A 15,246-nucleotide genomic window follows, 5' to 3' on the forward strand; every position below is an offset into this window, starting at 1 on the left:
CAACTCCATTCTGACTAGGCGTAATGAATTTTGGATATCCGGATTTTTCATGAAAGATATCTATAATGTAGTTTTGACTATCCGAAAGGACTGATAGAGATATCTAAAACTCAGTTTCGCCTCGTCGAAACTGAGATTTAGATATCTCTAATGACGTCACTGAAACGTCATGAAACGCATCACATATCCTAAATGACAATTACAGGTATCTGTAATTGAGTTTCCACGAGGCGAAATGTAAGTTAAAGATATCTTAAACGTCACTATGACGTGTCGGAATGACGTTGCTCTATTTTAGATATCCACAAATGCGTAACTTCCCAACCCCGCCAGAAAAAACAGGAAGCTTATGGCAAATTAAGCTTTTCCATGGCGGCAGTATTAAACTATGTTGTACAAAAATGCCACGGAGTAGAACGAGCCCTCAGTCAGGCCATTTGCGGGGAGAGAGAGCGTCGTGCTGTCCAAAGCTGTCAAAGTAATGCAGAACGAATTGAACATTTGCTGTCGCCGGACACAAAAAATGCGCTTATAGCCTGCTTAGATGAGCTACGAACGCTCATTTACACAAGTGTACCGGCCATGGGAAATCGAGGTTTCTCTGTGAGGCGCATTTGTGGTATTTAGAGCCATTAGTGGATTAAGAACTGTTGTTATATAAAGCAGTGTCTAACTCTGACCAGTAGATGGCGCGTTCGCTCCACGGTGTGTTCGGGTACAGGGATAGTCTCACGTGACTACATTCCGAAAACGGAAACACACACGGAAGCCCTGAATGTATCAACTGTGGCGTTAAAATACATATTTTTGCTCTTTACAGAACCAAAATAAAAGAAATTCAAGTTAAATGTGTAGTGGAGTGCAACTTCGCCTATTCGTCAATTCGTTCTGCATTACTTTGACAGCTTTTTTTCTGGCGGGGTTGGGGAGTTATGCATTTCTGGATATCTAAAATAGAGCAACGTCATTCCGACACGTCATAGTGACGTTTAAGATATCTTTAAGTTGCATTTTGCCTAGTGGAAACTGAATTACGGATATCTGTAATTGTCATTTAGGATATGTGATGCGTTTCATGACGTTTCAGTGACGTCATTAGAGATATCTAAATCTCAGTTTCGACCAGGCGAAACTGAGATTTAGATATCAGTCCTTTCGGATAGTCAAAACTACATTGTAGATATCTTTAATGAAAATTCCGGATATCCAAAATTCATTACGCCTAGTCAGAATGGAGTTGTGGATATCCGCAGTCTGAGTTCCAGATAGTGCAATCCAGGCATTAAATGTTAAAACGGCTCGCCATATATGGCAACTCCCCCCCACCCCCCACCCCCCACCCCCCAATCACAATGTTGTGCGATCATATATGGTGTTCTTACGGTTGTTGGTGACTGATTTGAGCTGTGGCGGAGGTCTGCGCTCTCTGAGTGCCAATTTCTAGTTCTTAATGAGCTCACAGAGGAAGTCATGGCCTAAAAATGTTCTCTGTCATAATTCCTAATTTGCTCAGACTTTAAAGGGACTTAAGGCAAGATTTGTGAAAAACTACACATGCATTTCCAGTTTATTCAATGCAAATGGGTCGTGAAGCATTAAAAACCTAAAATAACAGGCCAATCTGCGTATCTGTCTGTTGCCTTATACAGGCTGTGTGCCACAGAATTTGTTGCTGTTCGGGGTCTGAATTTCCCGCGCAGTTGTGCGGATGTGACGTAAACTGATGCTGTATGCGCGTTGCCGAACAGGAAGAACATGGCCGCCGTTGACGCGGACTCAAACACTGCTGGGATCAGGGGCGGGCAGTGTTGCCAACTTGGTGACATTCCTCGCTAAATCTGTCGACTTTCCAAAGCCTCTTGGCGACTTTTTTTGTCAAAAGTGACCAGCGACAAATTTAGCGACTTTTTCTGGTGCTCCGGAGACGTGACAGGATGTCTCCGCTGTCCTCAACCAGCAGCGGGTGCTGCCGTGAGCCCGTCCCCCGTCCCAAAGCACTCACAGGCGACCAGTCTCACGCAGCGCTCCCTGCTGCAGTCAGAGCAGAGAGGAGACCCACACCACTCCGTCCACACTTCAAATGAATCGCGTGTGCGCAAATACGCCGCTGCTCACTTGCTAACAAACCAAGAATCAACAGAAGAAAGTTCATTTGTAGTTCTATTTGTAGTTTCATCTGTCCGCTCTCCTGGTAATATTATATATTTGCTCCCGGTCTGTGAATTGAAGCACGAGCCCCCCCCATACAATTGAATAACTGCATCCACTCAAAGCCCACAAAAAAACACCACGAAGAAAAAAAAGGACTTTATCAGCGTTATCCCGTGAGTCAAAAAAAAAATAAAAATTAAAGCCGCAAGCGGCATTGGACGGGACCTCGCCCTCTGGCAAGGTGGCCCGACTGAGGTCGTCCTTGTACCTTGATGACCGAAGTCCAAGTCACTGGGAACCTTGCTCCTCCATAGACTTCCAGCACCCTCTCACCCACTAACATGGAGTTGTTAGCATCCCCCATCCACTGACGTGGAGCTTTTAGCATCTGTCATCCGCTAACATGTAGCTGTTAGCATCCCCCATCTGCTAACAGGTAGCTGTTAGCATCTCTCATCCGCTAGCATGTAGCTTTTAGCATCTCCCATCCGCTAACATGTAGCTGTTAGCATCTCCCATCCGCTAACATGTAGCTGTTAGCATCTCCCATCTGCTAGCATGTAGCTGTTAGCATCTCCCATCCGCTAGCATGTAGCTGTTAGCATCTCCCATCCGCTAACATGTAGCTGTTAGCATCTCCCATCCGCTAGCATGTAGCTGTTAGCATCTCCCATCCGCTAACATGTAGCTGTTAGCATCTGTCATCTGATTCAGCAGGGGCCACGGCAATGGATTGCAGTGCGGGAAGCTCCATTGCCGTGGCCCCCGCTGAATCGGTTGGATTTAAATAACTTCTGAAGGAATCCAAGCTGCACCATGTTTGTCTGAGTGAGTATATGAGCAGGCACACACCTATAAATTAGGTCCAGGTATCAAAAAAACCGGAGTTCCCCTTTAACACTGTTGAATTTGAAATTATCCCTGTGCTTTGTTAAAAATGTCATATTTTGCAAAAATATGGGGTGTGAGGCTCTTATTTTGATAGTCATGTCTGCTCCACTATGTCAAACACCAATATATCCATGTGAGTGTGATTCCATACATTCATTTGCCTGTTTGAGCAGCAATCCATCACTCGTGTGATTTATGGTCACGGAGCGCCATCTACTGTGGAAAGCAGGGACAACATGCAGAATGTTTTACAGCAGCTCTCAGATCAGCCTAGAGGCTCAATGCCCATATATGGCATAAGTAGGTCACATGATGTTAGAGTGTGACTCGGCAGACACACAGTTTCTCTTTGGTCAAAACAGCTGGGGAAACGCATTTCCGTGGACCAAAGTGAGCAAACAATGTCAGAAAGTGATAGGAAATTTAGTTGTCTTTCACTGTAGAGCTTTTCAGAGCAGTCAGACTTATAGTTTTGAAACGGGAGGCTTAATTGATGAAGAAGGTGAGATTTTTGAGCAAAATTTGAGCAAAATTTTGAGCAGAAAGTGTGAATGACGGACTTCCTGTTGCATTTAGGTCATAGGCACGAGTGAGAAAGTTGTAGATCTCGATGAGACGAACGCCTGCATATGTTTCTTTTCTCTGTACCACACTGTGAAGGGTGAAACAGTCCATATTAGTGGTTTTTGAGTGAAAAGTGTTTTGAGGCACATTTGATTTGACAGGAAATAATGGACTTCCTGTTGGATTTAGGTATAGGTATGTCTCTTGGTAAATTGTAGAGCTCGATGAGACGAACTCATCCATGTTGATTTCATTTCTCTGCGACATTCGTGCGGGTCGCACTGTCCATTGTAGTGTTGCAAGTGCGTTTTCAGACTTCAAACTTTAAGGGTTAATAAAATCCACACCCTGAGACTTTTGAAAATGTTTTTAACAACTTTGTGAGAGACACTTGTCCTCTTTTATTTGGCACTACTCTGATGTCTCGACGACAAGCGGTCTCGGAGCAGATAATTTTTAAAGGAGGAGTCATTTTTTGCCAAATTTTACACTGAAAGGGAAATAGCGGACTTCCTGTTGCATTTACGTGAAAATCATCTAGGTCGTTATTTATAGATCTCGAGGAGACGAACGCGTGAGCGGTGGTTTGATCTCTCTGCGACATTCCTGTGGGCCGTGGCGCCCATTTTACTGTTTCTAGGTGGCGCTAGAGAGCGGATAGGGTTATGGGGTTAATTTTTTAATTTTATCAAGTGGTCCACCGGTCCACATGTGCGTGCCAAATTTGGTGAGTTTTCATGCATGTTTAGGGGGTCAAATTAGTGCTTGAGTGCGTCAGTAAAATAATAATAATAAGAATAGGGGAAACAAACGGACGAAGAACAATAGAGGCCTTGCCCTCAGGCAAGGTGGCCTCAGTTGAGGCCACCTCGCCCTCGGGCTCGGTCCCTAATAAAAAAAGACCAAAGCCGCAGGCACCCAAATAAATATTGGATATGCGTTTGATTCATGGAGGGAACTTCAGCTGCATTTGGGAGTGAAAACGGATGCTGACAAAAATCACATAATATGCGCTGTGGTCTTGCAGTAAACCGCAACGCAGTAAACAGCATGAGCATCCCTGGTGCAGCGCTGTGAAGCCGGACATTCTGTAAAATGTTTCTGCGCGCTCCCGTGCCGCCTTGGCTGGTGGCTGCAGTTACCCGCAGCACCTATCGCGGCAGCACTGAGGTAAATTTTGGAAAGTTGCCTTAAGTCCCTTTAAAGTGAAAGGTCAACAGCATAAGTTAACACGAGGCTACTTCAGCTGCTCTGTTTCACTCATGATTAACACCATAATCTGTGTCTTGGTAAACAGACGAAAGAAAACATGACAAACAAACTGACTTTAATTTCTTTGGTGTTGGGAATCAGAGTTAGCATCTTTATAACACACATGTACAGTATAAATCTGGAAAACATGGCAAGAAAACTATGAACATTTTCCCTGGAAAACATTGTAAATGCTTGGAAACTGCAGTGATGTCACATTACATGGAAATCTTTATCATTATATGAAAAAAAAACTTGAAACAATTTTAATTCATATCTTTGATTTTCTTGCAAAATTTTAACACTAATTTGAATCAACGTTCAATTGAAAATGGTCAAATACATCATCTCAAGATGAACTGAAGTGATTTAAGTGACCCGACATGATGTATATTCATGATTCTCAATCACGTTTTGCTTTACACTTACACACAGCAGCACATAAACACCTCAACAAGAAGAAAACAGTGAACAGCAGGAGGATGAGAGCTCCAACCAGGAACAGAGCGACATCTACAGAGTGGTAGGAGTACCAGGGCATCCTGTTGCCCTGAGCTTTCAGGTGAGCTGCACCTTTGTGTCTCATGACAAACTCCATCCAGAAGAGGGCGTTATCCATCGGTGTCAGTTGCTGATCCCTGTGTAGCCTGGAGAGTCTCTGCATGTTGTTCCTGTAGGAGGGCTCAGTCAGGACCTCCTGAATGGCCTTCAGGAAGTTGTCATCTTTGTCCATTGTAGCTATTGAAAGAATCTTAGCTCCTCCTCTGTCTGCCAGACGGAGAACGTTGTCATACTGGTCAAAAAACACAGGGATACCCACAACCGGCACTCCATGATACAATGCTTCTTGGATTCCATTTGTTCCTCCGTGAGCCACAAACAGTTTGATCTTCGGGTGTCCCAAAAGGTCATTCTGTGGCATCCAGTCCACCAGTAAAGTGTTGTTACCCAGAGTGTCTGGTTTCTCTCCTTTATACCTCCAGATGACTTTCTGTGGCAGTTTGGCAAAAGTTGCAGCAATCTCATTTGCTAAATCAGCAGGAAGTTCACTCACAAAAGTTCCCAGAGACATGATGATGAATCCATGATCTCCAGAACTCTGCACAAAGTCCTCCAAATGTTGAGGCAGAGGTTTGGCAGGTTTACACTGAAACCCCCCCATGTAGATGACGTTAGGCATGGTGGGGCGTGGATAATCAAACACAAAGTCCGTTCTCAACAGCCAAATGTCCGCATCAATCATTAACTGATAGTAGTCACAGTCAGGCCCGAGATATTTCTCACACACCTTCTGATATATGTCTCTGATGATGATGTTATTTTGTACCTGACTTATTATGTGTAGCATCATGTTTTTAACTCTCTGCAGATAGGTCATCTTGTCAGTGTTACCAGATAAAGTTATAGGAATATAGGATATAGGTGAAGGGGCAATAGCAAGATGAGCCTCCATGATGAGTAACCAGCGGACATTATAAACTAATGGAAGGTTGAAATATTTGGCCACAATGGCTCCACCACCCCAGCAGGGATCAGTGAGCAGAAGATCAAATTTGCTGTCTTTGACCCATGTTACTAACTCTGTGTTGTCCGGCAATGCTGATGGCAACTCACTCACAATTTCATGAGCTTCACGAAACCTACCAAACATGCCAATTGTCACGTAGAGGTAATTAGTCAAAGCAAGAGACCCACGTTCAAATGCAATGGTCTCAGACACAATTGGTGCAACGAAGGACTCATCTAAACTTCTCTCCACTTGAACAGTAATAGCATTATAGTGGGGGGCCTTCTCCTTGACGTACCAGCTCTTGTTGGAGCGCATAACGGTCACACTGTGACCTCTGGAGTGCAAAGCTTGAAGCACAATATCCATGTTGACCCAGTGACTGCCTTCACCGGGAAGAACCAGGATTTTTCCACCCTGACAGACTCTGGGAGTGAGAACGAGCAGCAGCAGAGCACTGCAGCAACAGACCAGCCTCATCTGAAATGAAAACATGTCATAATCAATGGACTGGAGAGAGAGAGAGAGAGAGAGAGAGAGAGAGAGAGAGAGAGAGAGAGAGAGAGAGAGAGAGAGAGAGAGAGAGAGAGAGAGAGAGAGAGAGAGCAAGCATTCAATTCTGCTTAAACTTTGCTGTCCAGGCAAATTATTTCTTTGAACATTGTTCAATACCACTGACAGTGTGTTAGAAGTCCTTTTACTGAGACGCTGCAGAACAGATTACATGGGGATCTCCCCCCTAATGGCCCCCCTACATGTTGTTCCTGCAGAGTGTCTTGGCTGCTCTTGAAGAGTGTCCTCAAAAGACCCTGTCTACCGAGACTTGCATGTCTGATCTTTAGCTTTTCTACTGAAAGTTTATTTTTCTTACGCTTTACAGTATGTTTAACTTGAACAGAACGTCTTCGTTTGTACTCACCATCGTCTGCTTTCCGTGTCCTTCCAGTGGCTTGAAGTTACTGATAAGCAAAGTCCAGGAGCTCTTACTGTCAGGAAGAAACCGAGTCCACAGTCCTCTGTCCTCTTTCACTCGGTGCAGAGGAGACAACCGGATCAATCTGCGTACAGTCGAAGTTTATTGCGAAATGATTGACAGTTTTATCTCTGATGGAATTGTAAAAATGCCCTGCTCATGAAATCCAACTTTCTCATGTTGCTTTTAATCTTGGAGACCCTCATCCATCATCACTGTCATTTGCTGTGGTTTACTGTTTTATCCCAATTATTGTGATCATATTTTACAATCAAAATGGATTAAACATCAGATATGTCCTGTTCAAACAGCGAAGCACCGAGAGCTCTGCTTCTGAATGCAAAATCCGTGTTGCCAGGTTGGGATGAGGGTTGCCAGATCTGTCATGAAAAACAAGCAACACAGCATAAAAACAAGCCCAAAACGAAATTAAATTGAAAATAATAACAATGACATGAATAATAACCCCTTTTCCTTTTTTTAAAAAAATTGATTGGGATTATTTTTAAATCACAGACCACAAAAAGTCTGCAGTCTTCATGATAACATTGAACATTTGTTGGACGATGTCACAACAGATGCAATACAGTTTTTCACGATTGTTAACACACAAAAATCTAAACTTTTTCACAATTTGCACAATCTTAACTTCACGTACCATTCTTACTTACTACTTACTCGTTCGCTCATTCGCTCGACTCGAATTGTCACTACTTCACTCTCCGTTATGACTCCGCTGGACTCTGACTTTCGTTCTTTGCACTCCGATGCCAATTGCACATCACCTTGTGGTCTAAACACTACACACAATGTTCAGTTGTTGCACAGACCTCTCATGTAAAATCTCAAAGCTTTAACCTACAATACATTCTGCAGTCAATTGCACATTAACTTGTTGTCAAAACACTACAAACAATGTTCTGTGGTTACACACACTTCTCATGTATCATCTCAGTGGTATCAACCCACAACACACAAGTGTTCAAAACTCAACAAATTCAGGCCAGTACACTGTATACCAGGGGTTGGCAACTGGCGGCCCGTGGGCCATCTGGCGGACGCACACCCCTCCGAATGGACGGCCTCCGCCCAACGAATCGAGGAGCTTGATATGGCAAATGAACAATATGAATATATTATTTTGGTAACACTTTACTTGAAGCACCCAGCATAACAGTTATAAGTCATTTATGAGTTATAAAAACTCATAAATGATCACAATGCTTTATAACCAACTATACAGCATAGGATTATGGTTAGGGTTAGGTCCTGATGTTATTAGCATGTTGATAATTTATGAGTATGAGGAGAAATATCTTATTTTCCAGAGTCACTGTTATTCAAATGGTGTGTTCCATTGTACAGTAGTGTTTTCAATTTTACACTACAATGTGCAGTAAATGCTTGGTAGTGTGCAGCAAAAGCTTACTTGTGTGTGCTCAATGAATGGTATGTGTCATTGGAAAATACGACTGTGTGTAGCAAATGAAAACATGAGTTCCATTTTGTGAACACAATGTAGAGAATTGATGGCAAGAGTGTTCTTGCAAAGGGAGTGTCAGGTTTAGCATTTTGTGTGTGCAGTTTTCAGTTTTGTGTGTGCAGTACTGAGGAAGCCGTTATTCTATTGAGAAACGTGTGTTAACAATCGTGAAAAACTGTAAAAACAATCTTGCAATAATACATTGTGTAACAAATGAGCCTCTATGTATCTATTGGCCTTTGCCATTGTTTAATGTGCTCATATTAGTTATCCTTTTGTTCCAGGATTTCAAACTAATGTTCAGTTTTAGGGTCAGCTCAGATCTCTTAGCTAAAAAGACATAATTAAGTAAAATCCAGGAACTCTACCTGTCAGGAGGAAAAGTCACCTTCATCTGTGCTCTTTCACACAGTGGTGATCAGGCAAGCTGATCAGTCTGCATGCTGCAGAGTTTATTACAAGATTATCAGTGACAAGTTTATCTCTGATAGCACTGAGAAAATGTCACGCTCATGAAATCCCAATTTTCTCAGGTTGTTTTGAAATCTGGGAGAACCTCAGACGTCATCACTAACGTGTTGTAACAAATTGTTTGATTCCAATCACTGTGATCACTTTTTGTTATCAAAGCAGCATTGATGCTGCTTTCTTTTGAGAAAGTCAGTGGGGCTTTGTCTCATTGAAATTTGTTCAAAAAAGTGAAGACAGAAGTGTACATTGGGCTAATCTTTTGGCTAAATTTACTACCAACTGAATATGTAGCTTGGGCTCCAGTTCTCATGTAACAGTTAAAAAGTGTGCATTCCTCATTATAAATTGCAGCATAAATAAAATGGAAGGTGTAAATATCTACAACAACTGCAGGAGAGAAGTCGCCTGCTCTTTGCATCAGAAAGTGAAAATATTACTAGGGATATCTGGAATAGTTGAAAGTTAGATAAAAACTGCTGGAGAAGCAAATCCAGTGAGAGCTGTGCTTTACAACGAAACAGCAACTGGAGCAGCAGATGACTGGATCATACAATGAGCTCAGGGAATTATTTTAGTGGTGACATGTGGTGAGCAAATGAAAACAAAGCAGCAGGAAATTCTTACGTGTTTTTATTAGTATAAATTGGCAGCATTACAGCTGATATTGTCTAGAGATCTATGTATTTGTACTGCATGTGTGTAGTGTTTTACCACTATTATATTGCTGTCTCAGTTTTGTGTTACTGATGTTTGCACAATTGCTAAGATGTGTGAAACATCATTAAACCGCAACATCTGTGAAGTATTTATTGTATATTTCCCATCTTGCTTCGATGTCAGTCATTGATGAGTTCAATGACAGACGAGTCCAATTATGGCAACATGTACTTATCATGACAGATGCAAAATCTTGTTCTTCCGTTGAAAGGTGTAACAGGACCTAAACTCACTCTGTCAACGTTATTTGTCCTGATAGGAGCAGGTACACACTGCAAATCCGCCAGACTTTTTTGTATCTGGATACACACTCTACTCCAGTGAAAGGCAATAAAGGCAATCAGTGGATCAATATTGGACAATAAAGGCTACTAAATTATGCTCACGAAAATTGATTGTTGTTTATAGTGTGTGCATTTCGAGATCTGAACATTAACATTTACAAGTCATGGCCACAAAATTTTCTCTGTCATTATTAATAATTAGCTCAGACTTTCAAATGAAAGGTCAACAGCATAAGTGAACACGAGGCTAACTCAGCTGCACCGTTTCACTCATGATTAGGACCATAATCTGTGTCTTGGTAAACAGACGAAAGAAAACATGACAAACAAACTGACTTTTATTTAGAAACTGCCAAGTGTAGTTCCTTAGTTGTTATTGGCTGCAGCAATTTTTCATTTTGTGTGTTTTTTCATGTAGGTAGATCGAATGTTGTGGATCCTCATTTCACACAACTCTTAACCACATGATTTATGGATCCAAAAAAAGACAGACTAACAGGTGTGTTTGATTGATTGTCAAACTTGATTTTTGCACACGCAATAACGCCTTCGAAGTCTTTTGTGACACTTCATTAAAAATATTGATCAAGTTCTTCCTTGAGTTTCTGGATTCTCGTTTGGACTTCTGCTCGTGTTTTCGATAAACTACTCATTTGGATTATAACTCCAGATCCCATCCCCTTGTTAAAATATTAATAAAAGTTATTGAAAATGTCAAAATCTAAAACAAAGAGGTGTGTCTGAACCAGTTGTGTGTCTGACAGTGTAGTACATTATGTACATTGTACATTGTACATCACATTATCTGGGGCATTTTTTTTCAGCGATTATGTTTCAATGGGGATGTTTAGGCCACAAGGGCCCATGGAGAATTGTTTCGCCCTCCCCTGGGCTGGGACCCCTGCTCCGCCCCTCAGCACTGGAACTATTTTAGGCACACCGCCAGTGAGACTGGTTTCACCGCATAGTCATTTAATTGTTCACTACTCTGAAAATAAATTGCAGCTGACGTGAGGTTGTGAGAAAACCAACATTCAAGACTAGAGTTTGCTTGGTACCGGCTGACTGCTCTGTGATTGCAGGCGACAGGACAAACATGCATTCAGATTTGTCCTTCATCAAGAACTCTGCTTTTAAAAGGATGTACTCTTTGCTGGGATTGGCAGCAGTGAATTTTCTGTTGCTTCCAGGAATCTGCCTCCTCGACCTGTCGGATGTATCCAACGCTGAACCGTCTGTCCCTGTTTCAGAGGACAACAACGCAGAAATACTACTCCTGGTCTGGAATAACAAAGAAAGAAAACCTCGTGATTGCTAGGAGAGGTTTCAGATCAGTGGCTGTACAATCACTACAGACAGGAGCATGCACAACAAGGCTGATGCTGTGGTCATGCGGCACCTGTATGGAAACCTTGACAAAGAAGCTCCGTTTCCTCCAGAGCCACGACCAGCTGCGCAAAAGTGGATATGGCTCAACTTTGAGTCTCCCACAAATGTTCGGGGACTGTGGGAATTTGAAGGTATTTACAACCTCACACTGAGCTACCGAGAAGACTCTGATATCTTTCTGCCTTATGGGTATTTAATACCAAATGTGTTATTAGATAAAGTTCCTCAGGCCCGTTTTGCAAAACCGCTTCAATCCTCCTCGGATCCTCGTCCTGGCTTTGTGGCCTGGGTGGTCAGCCACTGGCATATTAGTTTGGAGCGTGTGCACTTCTACAAACTTCTTAAGGATTACATCAAAACCGACCTCTTTGGGCGTGCAGGGACCACCGTGTTACCACCAGGCCATAACAGTGTGGTTCAAATGTTGAGACAGTACCGGTTCTACCTGGCCTTTGAGAATTCTCAGCACACCGACTACATCACAGAGAAGCTGTGGAACGCGGTCAACGGCGGCGCCATCCCGGTGGTCCTTGGTCCGTCCAGGAAGAACTACGAGCGCTTCCTGCCCCCCGAGGCCTTCATCCACGTTGACGACTTCCACACAGTGCAGGAGCTGGCCCAGTACCTGCTGAAGGTGAAGGACAGTCCATCTCTGATCCAGATGCACCTCAGCTGGAGGACAGACTACAGCTTTCATATGACGGCCCTTGGGGATGAATCGTACTGCACAGCCTGCAAGGCGGTGAGGATGAGGAAAGACAAGATTGATGTGGTCAAAAACCTTACAGCATGGTTTTTTTCATGATATCTCATGAAAAACTATAGAGTATTTAGGATTGCCATGTAACACGATGTGCTTTTAATAAGATTTTGTTGTTTGACAGGTTAAATTACTAAACTAATAAACAAAGATAAATATTTTCCCTCCCTTTTTCATGGTAAATTTGTAAAAATACTGCTCTACTTTAGATTCCACAGCTATGTGTAGTATTTTGTAATTTTGCATGATCATAAATAATTGATGATCATTTTCTCTGAAATTTCCATTCATTCATTGTAATTTATCCTCTTGATACTTTGATCATGCACAGCTTTGCTTGTGTGTGTGTGTGGGTGTATAAATTAGTGGTTGTATTGAAGGTAACCTTTTTGACATATGGGTTCTCGTTTAGCACAACCCTCAACTATGTGTGGTATAAAACTCATAAAACACAGGACAAAAGATGTCTCCCCTTTTCAAACTTGATTTGCAAGCTCATACAATCCTGCCTTGAGAATTTTTATGAGCCTTTGTTGGTTGTCAACTGTGTGCTTCTCATTATCAGTGAGCATAACAGTATTGTGTCTCTCAGTCATGATACTGTTGGAATTCACAGCATGTTCTTCTGGCTCACATGGGCCGCACCAGTAATGTTATGATTTCAACTTAAAGGTATACTGGAGGATTCTCCGCCGATTTCGTACAACATGGCCAATTTGCCATTTTTGGAGCACTGCGCATGCGCGGCTCCCTCCGCATGAGGACTGTGGGAGCGCGCACGTCAGCCGCATGTCAGTTTGTTTACATCCGCGCAGCTGGAGCATCGTCTTTCCGCATAGGACTTTAAAACACATTTTAATCATGTCGGACTCTTCTTCCAATCATCCATAAGAATACGATCCGTAAAGTAGTTTCTTACGTGTTTCTGCAACAGAAACACATTTGAATGGGATAATAAGCATGTTACCTGTCCAGCAGAAACTTCCCCATGTCGTGATCAGCCCTAAATCCCGTTTGTGCTTTGAATGTCCGCCACCTCGTAAAGGAATCTCCCAGTAAAACATGCATTTTGCCCTTCTTTTTTATGGCCTCTCTTCTATCCTCTTCCATCTCAAACAACGTTCTTTTTTTGTGGCTGGCCATCTTCGGAGGCAGGGTCAGGGTGGGGTTGAAATTCAGCCCTGGAGCTTTGTTTGGAGACCCGTTTTATCTGATCATATGAAAGGGGGGTGTGTGTGTGTGTGTGTGTGTGTGTGTGTGTGTGTGTGTGTGTGTGTGTGTGTGTGTGTGTGTGTGTGTGTGTGTGTGCTCGTGCTTCAACTCGCAGACCGGGAGCAAATATATAATATACCGGGAGAGCGGACACGCACACGGGCAGGGTGGGGCGCTTATTGCCGCCAGCGTGGAATAGACCCCACCGGCCCGGAACACACCGGCCGTTCGGGAAACCTCTCGAACCTCCCGAACCTCCCGATGGCCACCCCGCCCCTGTTCGGAGGTGTTCGCGGGAGGAACAGGCCCCTTCTGCGATGGTCGCTCCCACTGCATGTCACTTCCTAAACAATGCTCTGCGCATGTGCGGCTCGAAACAAGAACGCGCATCGAGGTGGCGAATCGACATGATATGTCATCATGCAAAAGCGGTCCCACATTGATTGCTGTTTTGGACGGTTCCCCAGACCCAGGGGCCTAGCCTCCAGGCCCGGCTCTGCAGGCAGGTGACCGGACACACGCGCCGGCCGCCCCAGGCCGTCTGACCGTCTTCAGGTGGGTCAGCCCACCTGAAGACGGTAAACGAGCTGACTTTATGACAACACTGGCGATGGATGAAAAAATATAGCCGAAATGAGCGATTTTGCAGAGATTATGTCCCGCGGTAAAGCTCCCCTGCCGTGACCCCCGCTAAATCGGTTGGATCTAAATAACTTCTGAAGGACTCCGAGCTGTACGATGTTTGTCTGAGTGAGTATATGAGCATGCACACACCTAGAAATAGGGTCCAGGTGTCAAAAAACCGAAGTTGCCCTTTAAGTTTACTTTGTTTCACCAAGTTTTCTGTACTTTTTCCATGCTTACTTGTTCCATTCAGTGATATTTACTTGACTCTTCTGAGTGTGTGGCACAGTTTGTGACCATTTCCGCTTGGCGTGCGTTTACCAACAAAGAAGAACGAGGCATTAACATGCAAGCTGTTGAAGCGGTGCAGACAGCCCCAATACGACAGGCAGGCGTTGATTCCGGCTTTTGTTTGTAATTTGAAAGTATGGACTCCCGATGAAGACATGGTATTGGGGATGTAGCGTCCCCGGATGACAAATAAAGGTTGGTCTCTTTAACTGGTGGTTGAAAAGTTTTAATGCCTTGACCATATCCACCGTAAGAGCTGCAATGCAAACAAATAGGAACACAATTGACAACTCTTACACTTCATCATAACTATATCAAAACACATATAAATCACAGTTTCCAATACAGACCTTGTTCCCCTTATCAACCAGGTGCTTGAAGTGACCGTCAGCAGCTTTGAGAACACCTTAAAACCATTTTTTGTCTCAGTTATTTTCCGTGGAGCAGCAGATCTACGTTTGGCAAATCAACTGTCAGTCCGTCTGTTTGTCTCGTTTCCATGACAACGACCGTTGCCGAGAATGATTTCCGCATTCCACATAAACAAACAAATTACCTTTACAGGGGAGCTTCTTGTAAAGCCACCATGGATCATGGGTAACATTTCAGCCAAAGTTGACCTCCGATGACTGTTGTTGCTGTTTGCAAATACGGACACAAAAAAAAACAATAAATAAT

The 15,246-nt window shown here is 43.3% G+C and overlaps 2 pseudogenes; one reads left to right on the forward strand and one right to left on the reverse strand.

Annotated features, from left to right (window-relative positions):
• Positions 1-5,260: 5,260 nt before the first annotated feature.
• Positions 5,261-6,844, reverse strand: LOC115386853 (UDP-glucuronosyltransferase 2C1 pseudogene; annotated as a pseudogene).
• A 4,544-nt stretch (positions 6,845-11,388) lies between these two features.
• Positions 11,389-12,486, forward strand: LOC115390385 (alpha-(1,3)-fucosyltransferase 4-like; annotated as a pseudogene).
• The last annotated feature ends 2,760 nt before the right edge of the window (positions 12,487-15,246 follow it).

Source organism: Salarias fasciatus, chromosome 1 (assembly GCF_902148845.1).
Source record: "Salarias fasciatus chromosome 1, fSalaFa1.1, whole genome shotgun sequence".
Classification (NCBI taxonomy): domain Eukaryota; kingdom Metazoa; phylum Chordata; class Actinopteri; order Blenniiformes; family Blenniidae; genus Salarias; species Salarias fasciatus.